The sequence below is a fragment of the Protopterus annectens genome, chromosome 2.part1, assembly GCF_019279795.1.
Source record: "Protopterus annectens isolate FY-2018-M chromosome 2.part1, PAN1.0, whole genome shotgun sequence".
Taxonomy (NCBI): Eukaryota; Metazoa; Chordata; order Ceratodontiformes; family Protopteridae; genus Protopterus; species Protopterus annectens.
In genome coordinates this window covers 1,991,166,545-1,991,184,962 of record NC_056729.1, presented here as the reverse complement: position 1 = coordinate 1,991,184,962, position 18,418 = coordinate 1,991,166,545, and positions in this window count along the sequence as shown.

Below are 18,418 nucleotides of genomic sequence, written 5' to 3'. Positions count from 1 at the left end.
AGTGCGGGGGGTAACAGTTGCACTGGTCAGGACCCTGGCCTAACTATCCCAGGCCTCAGACTTACATTCTGAGCCCTGATAGTTACCCTGCAGAAGCTGGGGTCCATAGTGCTCAACCAGGAGTCTAATGAAAACCCTAGACTCTTGTACACCTACCATTCTGCCCTAAAGTGCACTCATTCCCCCAGGACAGCAGCTATACCCACAGTCAAGGTCAGGCTCCAAGGAATAATGTGAAATTCCCAGCTATTACCCCTTAAATAGGCTTCATTCCTGCCATTGCATGTCATACTGTAACTTTCAAAAATGTGTCACGTCACTTAGGTTCATAGGTTCATAGATAGGTACTAGGCTATCGGCCCAAGGGCCTACGTAAGCCTAGCCAACAAAGTTCCCTGGCTTACTCCAACCCAAGAAAGTTAATTTCCTGTGCCCCTGTCGAGCAGAGCCACAGAAGTGATACTCGGGGTATATTTCCTATTTCCCATCCACTCATCAAGATTTTTCTTGAAGAGTGTTCATAGGTTCATAGGTTCATAGGTTGGTACTAGGCTATCAGCCCTAGGGCCTATACAAGCCTAGCCATAACAATTCCCTGGCTATTTCTTCCCACATTATTTACTTTCCTGGACCCCTGAGGAACTTTTCTTGACATAGATGGGTAGCTTGTTCCAGAGTATGAGAAGTCTCTGGGACAGCAATCTATCCCTCCAGAAAGTCCTGTTTATTGTGGTGACAAGGTTTAGGTCCTTAGAGCGTATAGCTTGGAGGGACTGGGATTTCTTTAGGTGCAGTATGTCCAACAGCTCTGGGTTTGACATAGCTTTATATGTTAGGCAGAGATCACCTCGGAGTAGGCGATATGCTACAGAGTAAAGATGGAGTTTTTTGAGACAATTAGTGTAGGGCATCTGTTTGAGGCCAGTAATTCTCTTTGTGAGGTACTTCTGTGGCCTTTCTGGCTGCTGCAGATGTCTTGTGAGGTACATTCCAAAATGGGCATTATACTCTATAATGGGTCTAATGAGTGTCGAGTAGAGGGGAAGAATGACCTCTTTTTTCCTGGATGAGAACTCTTTTGTGATTAGGTGTGCTATGTAGAAGGATTTCCTGACTACTGTGCAGTGTGATTATCAAAGGAGAGACTACTGTCAACCTGGGTCCCAAGGTCTCTTATCACACATTCGGTGTTAAGAAGACTGCCGCCTATGTGGTAGTTCATGGGTACAGAGTTTTTACCAAAGGGGATAACAATGCACTTTTTGGCCTTGACCTTGAGGCCATGGCTCTGATATCAGGCATCTGTCTCAGTGAGGCCCTTCTGTAGGATGTCCACATCAATTGGGGACTTGACTATAGCTCCTAGTTTGCAGTCATCTCTGAACTTCATTAGCCAGAGGCCTTCTGTGTTAGCCTGTACTTCAGAGAAGTAGATACCAAACAGGAGAGGTCCCAGGACTGAACCCTGTGGTACTCCACTTGTCACTGGTTTGAAGTCAGATTTGGAGTCTGCAACTTTTACAGTGTGGGTTTGTCAGTGAGCCAGTTAGCAACCCATCTTGTGACACAGGGATTTATACCTAGTTTAGTGAGTTTAGCTATAATTCCAGAATAGGGGATGGTGTCGAAAGCCTTGGCGAGGTCAAGATAGGCTGTGTGAACCACCTTACCCTCATCTATGGCTTTGGTGACTGCCTCAAAGAATCAACCAGGTTCAGGAGGCAAGATCTGCCTTTTACAAACCCGTTCTGGGTAGGGTCCAGAGTTTGGAGGTTACCAATGTCTTTGTTTATGAATTCCATGATGATACATTCCATGGCCTTCCAGACGAGGCTCTTCAGGCTAAGAGGGCAATAGTTCCCAGGATCAGTGGTAGCTCCCCCTTTGAGGAGTGGGATAACTGTTGTTGTGCGCCATTTAGTGGGCACAAAGCCTGACATGAGGCTATGCTTGAACATGGTGCTTAGGAGGGGAGCCAGTTTGTTCTGAAGTTCGTGTAAAACGCAGCCTGGGATGTTATCCGGTCCCATGGATGCTGTGTTTATGGCTTTAGAGAGTGCTGCTTTTACCGTGAAGTTGTGATTACAGGGGCTCTGCCTTCTTCCTGTATAGATATGGGCCCTTTAGGGAGTGAGAGGGGGTAAAGTTAGCACTGAACCTATCTGCCAGGATGTTGGCAATATCAGTTGGTTCTGTAATTTTTGTGCAATTGTGCTGTAACTCAGAGCAGATCTGGGTGTTGCCAGTGAGATTAGCATTGCTTAGACTTGCACAACCCATGTTTAAGCAAAGGTTAGTAATGCACAAACACAAAAAGATCATTTACCATGTTTAAGTGATGCTTAGCATTGTACACCTTTTCTAAATGTAACAATTATTGAATTTAAAGTCAACCAATATTTCAGTCACCTGACAAAGTTTCACAGCAGTATATGCAAAAGATATTACTGCCCAGGACTTGAACCTGGGACCTACTATACTGTAGGTCATGACTCAGCCTATCTAGCCACTGGGATAGTGAAGGGAACTCATATATCTTCAGATATATGGAAATGGTGCCTGAAGTGTAGCACAGCTTCCCTGCATGGGTTTGCCCACTGCTAAGCACTGCAGAACTACAACAATTAAATGCATCTAGTTTCTAGTTTTAGCTGTCTAGCGTATGTCTGATGCATAAGTGTCCAGTGCTAAGCATGGTTAAATAATGCAGTATATCGCACAAACAAGCAAATAAAAATAATAAAAATAGTAATTGAATGCATCCAGTTTCAATTTTTAGATGTCTGGCACATGTCTGATGTATGGTTGTGCAGAGCTAAGCATAGCTAAATAGCTCTGCACATCACACAAACAAGCACATAAAGGTAAAAAAAAAATTAAAATAAATCCAGCTTAGTGAAATAAAATGTTTTGTAGACGTTTCAGTCAAGGTTAATGGGCCAAAAGGTATTTGATGTGCCGTAGGTCTTACACGGATTCAATATCCATGTTGCTCTGATCTCCCTTAGGCACGCACCAGAATTAATATGCATAGCCCACTGCCAAGGAAGAATCATGGCTGTGTATATAGATACATTCTGTGTAGGCTCCATGTAGAGCCTACACTGACTTTATTGAAACACGGGGCTGGTTTTCTTAAATAGCATTTTTAAACACTTGTATTGAATTATCATTTAAGGCACAGAGAAACATACATTAACAGAAAAGAAAACAAACAATTTTAACATTTTTTTCCATTTACATACAATATACATCACATGTATTTGCTACTAACATCAGTCCAGCATTACAAAAATTGCTGAATTCCTGCCTTCCCTTAAACCTAATTCCTCCTCCTCCTGAACATTTCTATGCATGTACGAGGGGGTGCTGAAAATTTCTAAGCCTGACCTAGAAGGGAATGATGTGGATCCATGAAACTTACAAGTTATTCAACCTATTCAGCCCAAAGTTCAACACACTTGGCACATCATGTCTGCAGTTTTTGTAACTTTGCCAAAAAAAGTCTGAAGTCTGGTCACTGAAATCCTGCTCCGCTGCTTCACTCACCTCCGAATCACTCGAAAACTGCCTCCTTTTCAAACTCTTTTTAAGGTTTGGGAACAGGAAATAGTCCGGTGGAGCAAGATCTGGTGAGTAGGAGGATGGTCTATGCACTCAAACCCCAGTTTTGTCAAAACATCCATCATTTTGCCAGCCTTGTGAAAAGGTGCATTGTCTTGCAAAAAGAGAACTCCTTTCTGCAGCTTCTCTCTCCTTTTTTCATTCAATACCTCCTTTAATCAGCACAGCAAATTACACCAGTATTTTGAATTAACTGTTTGGCCCCTTGGAAGATAGTCATTACAACCCTTTCCTGATCCCAAAACACTGTGGCCATGGCATTTCCTGCTGACTTCTGGGTCTTGAACTTCTTTAGCCTTGGTGAACCTGAGTGCCATCACTGCATGGACTGTTGTTTTGTCTCAGAATCATAGTGGTGTAACCATGTTTCATCAGCAGTAACTAGTCATTCCAAAAAGTTGGCACCAGCTCAATGAAAATGCTACAAAATCAACTTGGAAGTGTCCACTCAATGTCTTTTCTTGTCAACATTCAAACATTTGGGCACTCACTTGGCTGACAGCTTCTGCATACACCGCTGCTCATGGATTATAAAACCAACCCATCCCTGGATATCTGTAGTGTCTGAGCAATTGTTTTAGCTGATATTCACCATCTGACAAAATCAGGTCATGGACATGGTCAACAATTTCAGGAGTTGACACCATTTGAGGCCTCCCAGACCTTACTACACCTTCGGTCTCAAAATCATCATGCTGAAAGTTTGCACAACACTTCTTCATAGTTGAGTAAGAAGGGCACTTGTTACTAAAGGTTTGCATCTTCTGCAGGAACAGGCTCTGAATTCCATACTTGGAAATTCCACACTTTTTGATGACATGGTTCAATCAATGATCTGAAACAATGCCAAAACATAGCCTTATGATTCTGTAAATTGGTACTTTACAAAATGAAATAATCCCCTTTTCAGCTACAAATGCAAAATCTCAGAATTTAGAAAATTGGTCAGACTTAGAACTTTCTCGTATTGTTCCCGCAATTTTCATTTACTTCTATGTAATTTGCTCTTTCCCTTTCCTAAAGATCCCTCTTCCAGTTTTTTTATCTCTTTTATAATATTCAGTACCTCAGATACAGTTGGTGTAGATTTTGATTTCCATTTTCTAGAAATTGTTTTTTGTCAGCAAACAGAAATAAACTTAATAGGGCCTTGCTATGTCTAAGCCAGTGATGGTGAGACTTGTGTGCCAGGAAGTTTTGACACACCAAACCCAAGTTAATTCAGTGCACTTCATATAAGCAATGAATGCAAAAGCAGTGTCTTTAGTAACTCGGGTTTGGTGATTGCTGAGATGTCACCCAAAATGTCGTGGCATGTGTCATCTTTGACAAGTGTGTCATAAGTTCGCCATCACTGGTCTAAGCAGTTCTGATCTTGTATTCCAGTTCAAAAGAATCATTTCCTTATTTACAGACATTTGCTCATCTAATATTTCTGATAGACTACTCTATAGGGAATTTTTTAAATCTGCCAACTTATTACATTCCCAGACATATGTTCCTAGTTACCTCTTTCTTCTCCATCATACTTCCAACATGTGCTATCTACCCAAGGAAAAACTCTTTGAAGTCTGCTTGGAGTACAAAATACCTAACCATAAGGCATTTTTCAGTTACAACCACAATTTTAAGGGCAACACCCAACAATGTATGGAATTAGTTGCAGATGGCATCACCTGTATTCAACCAGAAGAAGTAGCAAATCTGCTGTATAATAAATTCAGCTGAAATTTCACCTCCTCATCACCGCAAGTTCTCCTCCCAAAAAATCCTCCACCACTTCATCTCCATTTATCACCAAAAAACAGGTTGCCACTGCCATCTCTAAAGCTAAAAACATGGCTTCATAGTCCTGAAGATATACCAGCTTGCCTTTTAAACAGCTTAAATCAGGACTTATCCTGACCATTAGGATCTCAGTTTAGCCACAGCCTCCAGACTGGCTTTGTCCCATTAGAGTAGAGGACATCAACAGTCATCTCTCTGCATAAAGGGGGACCATCTACTGACCCTAGAAATTACAGACCTATAGGTTTGACTAGTCTTATATGTAAGGCAATGCAAAGAATAATCATGGACCAGATTACTAATGACACAAGAAACCTCCAAACACTGGCATGACTGAATTTGGCTTTGTCAAGGTCATGCATACTGAATCTGCTGGAAATCTTTGAGAAAGTCACTAAGGCCATGGACAAGGTATCTGACACAATTCCCCTCTCAGGTATTATAATTAAACTCTTCCCCTCTCAGGTATTATAAACTAAAAAAGTGGGCATAAATTTCTACGTCACCAGATGGATAGCCAATTGGCTCACAGCCAGAACGCATATGGTTAAAGTGGGTGAATCCAGATCCAGCAAGAGGCCAGTTACTAGTGGTGTGCTACAGGGCTCAGTGATGGGACCACTCCTGATTGGAATATTCTTCTCTGAAGTCAAGGCTAATGTGAAACATAGAAAAAGATGTTGGTAAGTCAGCTCCAAGGGCTAGGCACATGCAGGTACAAAAGTTCAGGTAACTGTAGGTTATAGTCCAATCCAATGTACTTAATACCAGAAGTTATAAAAACACTGCTTTATTCACCAAGCCAAAATAAAAGTAAAACGCTGCACCAGCGCTTTTTTTTGATAAATATCAGAACTTCTTCAGACAACCAACAACACTAGTTCAAAGCATTTTAAAACAAAGCACTAGGTTAAGGCAGACATTAATTGCTGTATCCCTTGTGTTAAGCGATACACTCAAATAACTTCTTTTATGTAATACTGAACCAGAAGTTTTTAAAAGACTGACCAAAATTCTCACTTAAAAGATTTTTCATTAAAAACATGAAAAAAAGTCACTGTTATAATATTATCATATCATATCTAAATTCTTCTACTTGCATCTATACTCTAAAACTACACACAAGTACTACTAAAAAGTCATATATAATAAAACCTTAAACTATGCTAATACTAGTAAGTATTGCTAAGTACTGCTTACTTACAAAGCTGTGTTTTGGTTCTAGTTACACCTTCAAGGGCATTCAATGACATACACAAACAACAAAAAGAAAATGAACTATCTCTAAACTTTTTATCTTTAAAATACATGAAATTGAGCAACACTCATTTAACCCTGGGTCTCTGTTTGCAGCTAAACGAAGCTGCCACGTTAATTCTTTCTTTTCTAGTTCCAATTTTAAAAATTGGTCATTCACAAAGCTAAAATCCACTAAGTCTTTCACAATTTGGTCTATGACCATGAACGAAAATAATGTGAAACATCTCTGGAGACAAAGTTTACCAATGACTGTAAGCTGGGGGCAATAACTGAATCTCCCACTGATGTAGATATCCTTCAGGAGGGTATAGATCAGAAGAAATTAATGCCACAGAGGGTACAAATATGGTTAAAAGAAATGTATTAAAACAGATTCTAAAAACATGGAGTGCTAAGAGAGACTTCATCAGCATAATTAAGTCCCAACATTTATGCACTTTCAGCTTCTTTTGTTCTTGTCATTTACTCTTTTTTTAAAGTAAAAGTGTATTTAATTGACTAATTAAAAAACAGTCAATTAAATTCTTGTTAACCTTGTATATATTGCCTCTGTGTTGGGACTTAATTATTCTGATGAAGTCTCTCTTATGGGACAAAAGCACTCAATGTTTTTAGAATTTGTTTAAATAAATTTCTTTTAACCATATTCTGACCCTCTGTGGCATTCATTTCTTTTGGTTTCAAATCTATCTGGTTGATGCTGCACCATTTGTTTTATTTTATGGTCTAGATCAGATAAAAGATTGGTGCCAGAGCCATGACCTAAATCTAAATGCAAAAAATGCATTATCATACCCTTTGGGAAGTCAAATACCCCTGCAAATGACAACATCATAAGTACACCCCTAAGAGTAGGCTCAGAGATGAGAGATCTAGGTATACAGATAGTAATCTGAACGTTCACTGCCATGTGTATGCAGTGGTGAGGAAGTCCTTCCATGTGGCACAATTTATAAGTTAAGCTATGGCATCCAGATCCAAAGAAATTATAATCCCATTGTACTCAGCCCTCCTTAGACCAATGAATGAAAACAATGTGCCATTTGGCATGTATTTGACTAGGCACTTACAGCAGCTGGAATGACCTCAAGTTCCTCACAAAGAAAATAAAGGGTGTAAACAACATGTCTTGTGTGGATAGACTAAAAGCCTTATCCTTTTACTCAGAGTCCTACCAACTATTAAGGGGTGGCCTATGCCTGACCTACAAGGCACTCACAAATCCAGCCCTGATGGAGGCACTACACATCTGCAAGTCAAACAGTTCAATGCTCCAGAGAGCACCTCTGCATTACCAGGCTATAATTCATACCACACCTTTCAGCCACCTAACCTGGACTGAAACACTAAAGGTGGAGGCATGTCCATATTCACTAAGGATATCCACACCTCCAGGCTAGTTGCTCAGCATAATGCATCTGAGATTATCCAAGTGCAACTAGCTCTGGGCAAGACTGCAACCCAAATTGTAGCTTGCTACAGATCCCCCACCATGCCCCAGGATTCCCACTCCTCATTTCTTGATACACTGGAAAATATTAGGGTACAACCCAACACCCTAATAATGGGTGATTTCAACTACCCCACCATTAACTGGGAAAACTACTCATGTACCAACTTTTTTTGCTCCACGTTTTCTGGAATTCATAAATTCCAATGCAACTTATCTACACCCCCAACAGGGGCAGCAATATCCTAGATCTGGTCATTACCAACATGGTCGACTGGTGTTCCACACCAGAGGTCAATTCCTCATTGGTCAGATCCGACCACAAGCTAATCACCCTAGACATCCACATCCCACCCCCACCCCCCACTAGGGAAACCACAGTAAAAAATTTCTCCAAAGCCAACTTCACGCTTCATAAGATAGAAGTGGCAAACTTTATGACACCCATCCAGACAGACGAAAGAGGTATGACTGCTGAATCCTACACAAATGCACTTTATAAGCACTTACACGAGTGCGTGGATCATGCTATCCCTAACAAAACCAAGATGCTATCCTCCAAAAAAAAGGAGGCCAATCTGGTGGTCCCCTGCCATAAACAAACTCTACAACAGAAGAAAGAAACTGCTGCAAAAAAAGAGTAAAATCCCATGACTGGAGGAACTCCATGGTCAGCCTCAGTAAGCTGAGATCCCTCATAAACTCCTCCAAAGCTAGTTATGAAAACAAAATCACCACTGTTTCTAAAGACAACCAAAAAGCATTCCATTGCTATGTCAACAATCTCAATGGCAACACTCAGACCTGCTATGAGTTACAGCACAATGGCACTAAATATACAGAACCAACTGATATTGCCAACGTCCTGGCAGATAGGTTCAGTGCTAACTTTACCCCCCACTCACCCCCTAAAGGGCTCATCTCTATACCGGAAGAATGCAAAGTTCCTGTAATTATGGCTGCACAGGTGAAAACCACACTCTCCAAAACCAAGAACACAGCATCCATGGGACCTAACAACATCCCAGGCTGCATTCTACATGAACTACAGAATGAACTGGCACCCCACCTAAGCACCATGTTCATTCATAGCCTCACCTCAGGCTTTGTGCCCACTGAATGGCACACAGTAACGGTTATCCCACTCCATAAAGGAGGCTCAACCATGGATCCCGGGAACTACCACCCCATTAGCCTGATGAGCCTGTTCTGCAAGGACATGGAATGTATCATCATGGAAATTATAAACAAAGACATTGGTAATCTCTAAACTCTGGATGCCACCCAGTTTGGGTTTGTAAAATGCAGATCATGTCTCCTAAACCTGATAGACTTCTTTGAAGCAGTCACCAAAGCTGTAGATGAGGGTAAGGTGGTTCACACAGCCTATCTAGATCTCGCTAAGGCTTTCGACATCATCCCCCACTCTGGAATTATAGATAAACTCATTAAACTAGGTATAAATCCCTATGTCACAAGATGGGTTGCCAGCAGGCTCACTGATAGAACCCACACTGTGAAAGTAGCAGACTCTAAATCTGTCTTCAAACCAGTGACAAGTGGAGTACCACAGGGTCAGTCTTGGGTCCTCTCCTGTTTGGTATCTACTTCTCTGAAGTACAGGCTAACACAGAAGATCTTTGGCTAATGAAGTTTGCAGATGACTGCAAACTAGGAGCCATAATTTTTGTGTACTGTGTATTTTTCTAGCTAGTTTCACTGTGTGTGAGGTATTAACTGGAAATTGTCCACTTTTATGAAGCATCTGTTGGGTTGTTTGTTTCTGATAACTTGTTGCAGTTAAACTCTTTTTTCTAGAGGCTCCTTTAGCTGTTTAAAACTTTCATTTAAAGGCTCACTGCTGCTTTTCAGCTGTAAGAAACATTTCTGCAGTTTGTTTCCCCACACTCTCTCCCTGTTGGTATAGTGTTTTTATAGTTGGTGGCTTTGCAGTTGCCCGCCCCGAGTGTAAATTTGATCTGGGACCCTCCTCCCAGTCTAGTGTCATTACCTCATTCTACCCAGTACAGGGAGAACATTTGAGAAGGCCAATCAGCTTAGTTTCTGCTACTCCTTTCTCTCTTTCCACTTAAAAAAAATGTATCTGCTTTTACTGTATTTGTGTTTCTTCCTACTTTATTTTGCTTTTGCGTCATCTTAAAAGTACTCAATTGTATTTATTACTGCTTGGTGTAACTCATTCTAAGCCTTTTAGTTTAAGCACTTGGGCTTCAGACCAGTTGTTTTACATTAAGAAGGTTTGCGGTCTGCACTGTAGTGGCAGAACAGGTAGCTTACATCCTTCTAAGTTGGGAACTGCTGATTGAGGGCTCAGTGTCTGTTATTCTAAAAGTGTATTAATTCTGGTTTAAGCACTTGGGCTTCAGGCCAGTTATTTTACATTAATAGGGTACGTGGTCTGCACTCTTGTGGGAGGAGAGGCTGGACTCTGCCCTTCTGAGCTGGGAATTTCTGGTTAAAGGCTTATAGTGCCTGCATATTTGAACTGCTTCTTACTGAAATTGGTACACCTTGTTTGCTGTAGCATAGACTAGATCCAGGCCTGCTGAATCTAGCTTTGTCTGCATAACTTGAGCACTAATCCAGGCATTCTTTAAAGTATTCAATTGTATTTATTACTGCTTGGTAGTAACTTGATTAAAGTGTAGCTATCATTCTAAGTCTTTTGGATTAAGCACTTGGGCTTCAGACCAGTTGTTTTACATTAGGAAGGTTTGTGGCCTGCACTGTAGTGGCAGGACAGGTAGCTTACATCCTTCTAAGTTGGGAACTGCTGATTGAGCGCTCAGTGTCTGTTATTCTAAAAGTGTATTAGTTCTGGTTTAAGCACTTGGGCTTCAGGCCAGTTATTTTACATTAAAAAGGTTCGTGGTCTGCACTACAGGCCTGCTGAATCTAGCTTTGTTTGTATGCTTGTTGTTTGTTTGCTTGTTATTTCCCTGAAATGCTAATTCCACCTAAAACGCGGCTTTTCAGTGCTTCTGTGGATCCCTAGTGATATCTGCATTGCTTACTGTACTTATTTCCTTGTTTCACTTAAAAGAAAGTTACTGTTTGTCGTTTTTGCATTTAAGATACCTGTAACACATTGCATTTAAGTTACCTGGCACTTGCTCACTAAGTCAGCACTTAAAAATTACAAGCACTACACCCTCACAAACTCCCTTTGAGTACCTTGTTCCCCATTGGCCCTTTTTTCAAATATAAAGGAATTCCCAATACTATTCTAGCATGTCCAAAGGTCAGTTGTCAATCTCCTCTCTGGTCCAGCTGGTGAATCTGGGAATCTTGAGGCAATGTTACAACTGCCTCATGTACACAGACAACCCTCTGCTCCTCCCAACAAATTCCAGCACATGTGAGAGATGCAACCATATAGCCAAACTGGAGGCTAAGCTCTCTCAACTCAGTACTGGCGTAACCAGTCAGGAGGAGAAGGAAACCACACTCACTACAATTCCAGTCTCACATAGACCTACCACAACAGCAAACCAAACACATAAACACACAAAAACATACTCAGAGGCTCTAAATAAAAATCTGCCTAAGCAGCAGAGACTTCCAAAGCAGACACCCAAGCAACCGCTACCCCAAAACAAAACAGGTGCAACACATAGCTCACAAAGCCAGTGTGACGAACAGTCACAGCCCTTAAGGCTAAACAACACACCTGATACACTTGTAGTAGGTGACTCTATCGTCAGGCACACTGACGTCCCGCTCACCAGGCTGAACAAGGAGAAGGTCACGGTGAGCTGCCTTTTGGGCGCTAGGATCCGCCACATAACACAAGCACTCAGGTCACTCCAAGGCAAGTACAAATATGACTCAGTCATTGTCCATGCTGGTGTGAATGACCTGAGATGTATCTCCCTGGACTACATGAAAAGAGACATAGAGGAGCTCTCTGAGCATGTAGCCCAGGCCGGTATGACCCTGAACTTGGGTAGCATCTTACCCTCACCAAGAATGATGCCACAATATGAAGACAAGATGATCAATTTCAACAATTGGCTTAAGTATTGGTGTCATTGAAAGAGGATCAATGCCTGTCAGCCTGGGATGACATGCTCGCAAGCCACATGATGCTTTAGGACAGGACAGCTTGCACCTGTCACCCCCTGGGCTGGATATTGGCAAAGGCTGCTACTCCCATAGTGCCTTTTTAGGCAAGGCTCAAAAGACAAACCCACCCCATAGGTATCTCAAGGGATAAGAAACTAAGAGTAATGCTACTCAATGCCAGAAGTCTAAACCTCAAGATGCCGCGCGGAAAACTCTCCTTAGCATGGAGAACATCGATATCTGTGCAGTAACAGAAACCTGGTTCAAGGCTCCCGAGAGCACCCCAGCACTACCAGGTTATACCTCAGGCCATGCTTTTCGGCCCCAAAACTTGGACCGAACCACAAAGGAGGAGTATCAATATTCACTAAAGATACCCACACCTCCAGGTTGGTGACACAGCACGAAGCATCGGAGACTATCCATGTGCAACTAACAGTGGGTAAAACTGCCTTCCAGTTTATAGCCTGCTACAGACCACCCTCCCAAACCCAGGAACCCCACTCGGCCTTCCTGAGAACACTGGAAAATATGAAGGTCTCTCCAAACGCCATTATATTGGGCAACTTCAACTACTCAAACATAGACTGGGAGCATTACTCTATCTCCAACACCCTAGCCCAAAGGTTCCTAGAATTTATAAACTCATATGCTATGGAACAACTTGTTACCACTCCCACAAGAGGGGAAAACATACTGGACCTGATCATCACCGACATGGGGACTCTATGCTCCAGACCAGAAGTGTATCCCTCACTGGTAAGATCAGACTATAAACTAATCTCACTGGATATTCACATCCCGACCCCAACCCCTGCCCAGAAAACCACAGTGAAAAACTTCTCTAAAGCAAATTTCACACTCCTCAAAACTGAGGTGGAATCCTTCAAAGCCCCCGGGCCTGTGGAAAATACGGCCTAGACCGCAGAATCTTTTATTAACGCATTCTATGAACACCTTCAGGAATGCATGGATCATGCAATCCCAAATAAAACCAAGACCCAATCCTCCAAAGGCAGACTCCTATCTGGTGGTCCCCAGCCATAAACAAACCATAAATATAGAAGAAGGAAGCTACTACATGATAGAGCAAAATCCCAAAAAGGGAAGGCATCTCTGATCAGTATTAGCAAAAAACTACGGGCACTCATAAAATCGTCTAAGGCCAGCTTATGAGAAAAATTGCACAGGACACTAAGGATAATCACAAGGCTTTCTTTAGTTATGTTAGGAACCTGGGTGGGAATTCCCAGATATGCTCAGAATTAGTCCAAAATGACAAAAAATACACCAAACCCACAGACATTGCCAACATCCTAGCTGACAGGTTCATCACAAACTTCTCCCCTCCCACCAAAGGGCAAATATCTATCCCAGCAGAGTGCTGCCCCTGACATCTCAGATGCTCAGGTGAGAACCGCCTCTCCAAAGCAAAAAACACAGCATCAATGGGACCAGATGGTGTCCTGGGCTGCATCCTTCATGAACTCAAAGAAGAGCTAAACCCAAACATAAAACTACTGTTCAGTCTCAGCCTTACTACAGGATATGTACCCAAAGAGTGGCGTACAGCAACAGTGGTCCCTCTCCACAAAGGTGGTGCCTCAACGGATCCTGGAAACTATTGCCCCATAAGCCTGACTAGCTTGGTCTGCAAAGCTATGGAAAGGATCATCATGGACCTCATAAATAAAGATATTGGGGACCTACAGACACTGGATCCTACCCAGTTCGGCTTTGTTAAGGGCAGATCCTGCCTCTTAAACCTGGTCGATTTCTTTGAAACAGTCACCAAGGCCATTGATGAAGGGAAGGTGGTCCACACAGCCTGCCTGGACCTCCCAAAAGCCTTCGATACAATACCCCACTCGGGCATTATAGATAAGCTCACCAGCTTAAATATAAACCCCTATGTCACTAGATGGGTTGCAAACTGGCTCAAGGACAGAACCCACATGGTTAGAATTGCTGGAGCCATGTCAGACTCCAAACCAGTTACAAGTGACGTCACACAAGGCTCAGTCCTGGGAACTCTCTTGTTCGGTATATATTTCTCGGAGGTACAGGCCAACATGGAAGGACTGTGGCTGACCAAGTTCGCAGATGACTGCAAACTGGGAGCTGTAATTGACTCTCCAGCCGACACAAGCATCCTCCAAAAGGGCCTCATAGAAACTGACAACTGGTGCCAGAGCCATGGCCTCAAGCTAAACGCCAAAAAGTGTATAGTCATCCCCTTTGGCAAAAACAAAGTGCCCACAAATTACCACATAGGTGGTAATCCATTAAGTACAGAAGAAGTAATTAGGGACCTGGGGACCCAAGTTGATAGCAATCTCTCATTTGACAACCACGTGGCCAAAGTGGTTAGAAAAACATTTTATATAGCCACCTAATCATGAAGGGATTCACACCTAGATCAGGGGAGGTCATTGTGCCTCTTTACTCATCCCTCATCAGGCCCATAATTGAGTACAATGCCCTTTTGGGATGTACCTTACCAGACACCTGCAGCAACTGGAAAGACCCCAAAAGTACCTCACCAAGAGGATCAAAGGGCTCAAACAGATGCCATATGCTGCCGGTTAAACAAACCCCAGCTCTACTCAGTGGCATACCGCCTGCTCAGAGGTGATCTGTGCCTGACGTATAAAGCCATGTCCAACCCGGAATTAATGGACATGCTGCACCTCAGAAAATGCAAATCCCATCGAGCTACGCACTCGAGAGACTTGAACCTTAGCACTGAAATAAATAGGACATGCTGGAGGGACAGATTCATAACCCAGAGGCTCCCTTCACTCTGGAATAAAATCCCAGTCCAGGTTAGGCAGAGTCACTCATTGACTCTCTTCAAGAGGAATCTTGATGAGTGGATGGGAGATCGTAGGTTTACCCCGGATATCACTTCTGTGTCACTGTTAGATAGAGGCACAGTACACTAACCTCAAAAAAGGGCATAGCAAAATTAATTTAAAATGGGTGGTGAAAGCCAAACACACTCTGGCTAGGCTTATAAATGCCCTAGGACAGATAGCCTAGTATGAACCTATGAACCTATGAACCTATAATCGAAACTCCTAATGATGTGGACATCCTGCAAAAGGGCCTCACTGAGACAGATGCCTGTTGTCAAAGCCATGGCCTCAAGTTCAGTGCCAAAAAGTGCATTGTCATCCCTTTTGGTAAAAACTCTGTATCCATAAACTACCACATAGGCGGTAGTCTACTTAACAGCAAAAATGTGATGAGACCTTAGGACACAGCTGGACAGTAGTCTCTCCTTTGATAATCACATCACCACAGTAGTCAGGAAATCCTTCTACATGGCACACCTCATCACAAAAGGTTTCTTATCCAGGAAAAAAGAGGTAATTGTTCCCCTCTACTCATCACTCATTAGACCCATTATAGAGTACAATGCCCCTTTTGGTGTGTACCTCACAAGACATCTACAACAACTGGAAAGGCCGCAGAAATACCTCACAAAGAGGATTACTGGCCTTAAACAGATGACCTACACAGACTGTCTTAAAAAATTCCAGCTTTTCTCTGTCGCATATCGCCTACTTAGAGGCAATCTCTGCCTAACATATAAAACTATGTCAAACCCAGAGCTGTTGGACATGCTCCACTTAAAGAAATCCCAATCCCTCCAAGCTACATGCTCTAGGGACTTAAACCTTGTCACCATAATAAACAGAACATGCTGGAGGGATAGATTCCTGCCCCAGAGACTTCCCATACTCTGGAACAAACTACCTATCTATGTCAAACAAAACTCCTCATTAGCACTCTTCAGGAAAAATCTTGATGATTGGATGGAAAATAGTAAATTCACCCCGAGGATTACTTCTGTGGCTCTGCTTAATAGAGGCACAGGAAAATAATTTTCTTGGGTGGCGAAAGCCAGGGTACCTTTTTGGCTAGGCTTATATAGGCCCTAGGGCCAATAGCCTAGTACCTACCTATGAACTTATGAACCTATGAGGATCCCCTATCTAAGGATCTAAACTTAGTCAGCGACTCAAGCAAAATATGCTGTAGAGACAGAAATGTGTCTCAGAGATAATCCCTTCTTTGGAACAGGCGTGCTATTCACATCAAGCAGAATCCTTCCCGGCCCTATTCAAACACAGTTTGGATCAATAGATGGGGAATCATTAATTCATACTTGGGGTAGCTCATATGTACCTTATGGACAGGAGTAATCTTTAACATAATCAAGGCATAGGCACAAACCCATGCCATCCTCTTGCCCCTAGGGGGCTATACATTGGGTAAAATCAAGTTACATTGACTAGGCTTGTAAGGGCCCTTAAGCTGTTAGCCTAGTAATCGCCTATGAACCTATGAATTTGCAAACCTATGCAAACACTTACAAGCAAAGATCCTAAACCTTTTGGACTTGGTTGCATACTTGGGAAGCATGCATAAGTCTTCCCATTGTTTTATTTATTTATTTATTTTTTGAAATTGCTTTTCCAGTCTCTCTTCCCAATCTTTTCTAACCTTCTCTAATTGATTCTTATAGTTATCATGCAATGCTTTATATGCCCTACTATTTCCCCCTGTTTTACCAGCTGCTTCTGTTCTAGATTCAGCTAAAAACTCTACCAGAGCAGGTCTTTCACTTAAAATTCTCCTATTCCTTTCTTTTTGCCTGAGATCAAGCTCTGATAAGGAAGGCAGTCTCTAACCTGCAATCCAAATGTCTTCCTGACCTCATTCCACTCTAGCATCTTTCCTGCTTGAGTTACTTGCTCCCAGTATCGTGGTTCCTTTGCCAGTTCCTTCAGTGCATTCCAGCCTCCTTTTGCTTATTTTCTGTACCCCTATACGCAGTCATCCTTACTGGCAAAATCTCCTTTCTCCATTCACATATTGGCCTAGTTCTTAGAATACTTTTGGCTGCTTTATGAATATAATAAGGATTCTGCATCCAAAATCCCACTCTATCTCCATTTCTGAAATTTCCCCTTTGTTTCATCATCGCTTTCCACTAAGAATTATAACCTTCTGCTTGTGTTATATATATGAGCATTAACTATATAGTTTGAAAATATGCCTTCAAATCAGGTAAACCTAAACCCCCTTGTTTTACTGGAAGGATTAGCTTATCCCACTTAACTCTTGCCCTCCTCCTCTCCCAGAAGAAATTCCTTCAGTTCTTTATTAATTATTATCCTCAATTTCTCCTCAGGTTGATGAAAGTATACCTGACCCATATACAAGACTAAAGGGACTCAAAACATTTTCACTGCTTGTATCTTACTATGCATATCCATATATAATTGTTTCCATTTTCTCAATTTTTGTATTATCTTTTGTTTAGTCCTTCATGCATATCCTTAGTTGCCATAATGAAAGCATATTTAATCCATACTCCTAAATACTTCATCTTATCATGTCCCCATAAATATGAGTATTGCTGAACCAATTTGTGTGTGGGTACATAACTTATGTATATAGCCTTTGTTTATCTTTATTAATTCTATATCCCGACGAAACTTGAAATGGTCTCAAAATGTTCCTGCAACACTGAGATGTCCTTTTCTGGATTTATCAGATGCAAAATAATATTATCTGCAAATAAAGACAACTTTATCTTGATTACCATACCAATTATATTCTTGTACTTATGAGTTCCTTATTTTCCTTGCCAATGGCTCTAAATATAAAGCAAAATACAAAGGGGGAAAGAGGACACCCCTGCCTGCTTCCTCTGTTCAAACACAGCTTATCTGACAGGAACCCTCCCACTTTAATTCTTGCCTCAAATCAAATTCATATATTCTTCTAGTTAACCTTATTATTGTATCAGGGAATGTAAATGCTTCCAATGCCCTACTCAAAAAATCCCAGTTACTCTGTTAAGTGCTTTCTCTGCATCAAGACTCACTAACAATAAAAGTATTTTTTTGCATTCTTCTTCCCTTTTGATCATCATTGTTCTATTAATGTTGTGAAATACACTTTACCAAATCTCAGATTGTGGAACTCAAACTGCCAAAAGTGCAGTTCAACAAAACTTCAGTACATCGAACATCACTTCCCTGAAACAAAAAAAAAAACGAAACAAACCAAAACACACATTTTTGCAGGGGGCTAACCCCCTGTGCCTCCCATTCCCCCTGCATATTATATATTCCAATTCCGAGATTGCACTACAGTGGGAAAAGAGTAACTCTCCTTGTCCCCACTGTACCA